Raw genomic sequence first — 2,872 nt, 5'->3', positions numbered from 1 at the left:
TAAGGCAGTTGCCATTTCTAGTCATACCTTTTGGGTTTCTTTAGTATATGTCTGTATTGTCTATAATGTCTTTGGAAAAGTTGAAGCTATGTAAAAAAAAATTAAAATTATAATGCCTTTATTTTGTATCTAACGCCTGAATTCTTGCAAAATAGAGCTATARATGAAAAAAGTATTAATTCTTAATTTCCAATATTGCATGAGAAGAAATAYGTATATTGATGGACCATTGTTTAAAAAAAATCCCCAAACATGAAATGGTGTTTAGGTCTTCTCAAGAACTAGGAACTGAAGTAATTTTTTCTCTTCTYGAAAACCTAGAGCCTGTTCTAGAAGCCTCTGTAGTCATAATCTGACAGTTCTTTTTTAATGAGGAATCATATTATTGGTAATTTCTGTAAAGGAAAAATAGGYACAAAGTTTTTGGAATTATTTAGAACTAGTCTGTGACACCTTATTTTGTAAAATTTATGTCATATCTACTTTTAAATTTCATATATATATTTTAGAAGAGGCATGGTTGATACTGAAAGCTTTTCTAGCGAGGCATTTTCATCTTTTTGCCTTGTTCCTGACTGGCCAAGCTGTGCTAACAAATGTTCTCATGTAGATATTCTGTTACCAACAAAAACTAACATTTTCCCAGTTTCACTGCCTCTATTTAGTTAATTGAATCAAACTACTAGTAAAAGAATTAAATGTTGCTGAAAGCTAGAAAAATTAGCAGAGTTTACTGGCATAATTCTACAATATAGCTATTTTAGTTAATCTTTGTAAGTATAGGTGAAGTCTCTGTATTTTGATCTTCATTTTACATGCAAAGCATGTTTTGTCTTACTAGTGAAGTTGACTGTAGATAGAGGTAAACATGTTTTGTGTTTATTAAATTRTTATAGAAATATGTCATCTGGGAAAGTACTATTTTTATAAAATAATCTTCTAAGTAATTATATTTGAAACAGCTGCTGAGGAGAGAGATTATCATAATCTTTATTTTGATCCTGAAAATAAGAAAATATAATGTACACTATTTTAAATATGGAACCACCCTGACAACACACAAAGGAAGGAGCACCTTTGTAGCTAACACTTTCAAATTACACACAATAAAACGTTTTAATTTCTTTTTCAAAGATGCATGATAYTTCTTTAAAATATTCAATCAACTTTCCATGTCAACAGTTACAACAAATTGGTACATGTTTTGCCAAGTGGGCGAATAGCTTGGTTACTGAAATATTAAGAGCTGATAATCCTATTTTTTTTTTTCAAAAGGGTCTTGTAGCTGCCAGTTCAGTCATTTGTTTACCAATTAAAAATATTTATTTTGCTTCTTTCTCTTGAAACTTTTCAATAAACACTTACTGCATTTTATCTAAGATAAGCTGAGTTTTGTTTGGTACTTTCCGGGAAATATGCTGGCTGATGCCCTTTATCTACATTTATCTATATCCTGCTAGAGAAAAGAAAAAAAATGTTTCAAACAGAAGTCTTTAGGGAAAAAAGAAAACATCTTAAGATTTTTTTTTCCAGAAGCCATTTATCATTAAGAACACATTTTTGCTTTTTATTACAACTATTACTGTATTATTACAACTGACTTTAACGTGTTCACAATATTTTAAAAACAATGTCTTATTCACTTTAAAGTACCTGTGTTTATACCATTAGCCAAAAAGCAGATTTTACTGTGGGGAATTCAAGCACAAATTGCTTGCTAGACTTGGTCAACTCTCTCCGCCCCCCCAACCCCCCCCAAAAAAATCTAATCCCTTCTGTCAGTAAAAGCATCTACAATAGTGATCTTGCTGTTTGTAAAAATATTGTTTAATTGACCTGTCTATCTGAGATGATTAATGCACTTCCTGAGAATGTATTTTTGGTGTGGAATGAATGACATTTTATCTCCCATGCATTTATGTCCCTTCTTCCTTAAAYGCCACCTCCACTGCTGGAAGGACTATATCCTCTTCTCTGATGGACTGTTAGGATCCTCACGGTATGTCAGAAAACATCACTGCAGCTTGGACCARCGATGTGATAGCCCCCGCACCACCTGCAGATTGTGGAAAATGGTTTAACGGTCGAGCAGTAGATGCGTTTCCCTCACAGGCACTCTGTGTTAAGTCACTTTCCTCCACTAAGAAGTTGGTGACTTTCACAGAAGGCCTTGACACTAAATTGCCTCTGCTGAACTACATGAGCCTCAAACTACCTTGCAAGGGCACTGTGTGGCAGAACTACACCTACCTGATTAAATTCACAAAACATGCTTTGTGTGGGGGTGTGCGTGTGGGTGTGTGTGGGTGTGTATTCACAGTGCTTGTACGGCCAGTTATTAGACTGTCTGCATCGGCAGGGCATAGGACAGCTCCCGGGAAGGGGCAGACAGATCCCGGCTGTGGTAACACAGAGTGATAATGTGGTGAATCCCAYTTATCCCAGTTACCATAAGCTGTACTGAAGTCACCATGCTCACTCTCCAAATCCTCTTTACTACATTCTGCTATTTTAACTATAAAAGATGTCTGTAATATTTTCCTTAAAGACTGCACGAGAGCACTCTCTAGCTTATCTTCACTCCTCGCGGGTTTCTGAAGAGTCCCGCGGGGGGAAAGGGGGGTGTCTGAAGGGGGAGAGGGGAAAGGTGTCTGAAGGCAGGGCCTGTGGGGAGCAAAGGTGCCCTGACACAGCCCGCAAGTGCCGTTTCATTGGTCTGTGGCTGCAGCCTGAGCCACCCCGCTCCACGGGCTGCCCCCCTCCCTCAAACAGGGCTTATTTTTATCTCTGACAAAGATCTTAGACGCAGTAAACTCCTCCGGGATCACACTCGGAGCGGAGGTCTGTAACGGCCGCCGGGGCCGCAGTCGGC

This window comes from Rhea americana, unplaced genomic scaffold (assembly GCF_003343005.1).
Source record: "Rhea americana isolate MKP2758 unplaced genomic scaffold, rheAme1 scaffold_7, whole genome shotgun sequence".
NCBI lineage: Eukaryota > Metazoa > Chordata > Aves > Rheiformes > Rheidae > Rhea > Rhea americana.
The sequence above is the reverse complement of the archived record's forward strand: the minus strand, read 5'-3'. Positions refer to the sequence as shown.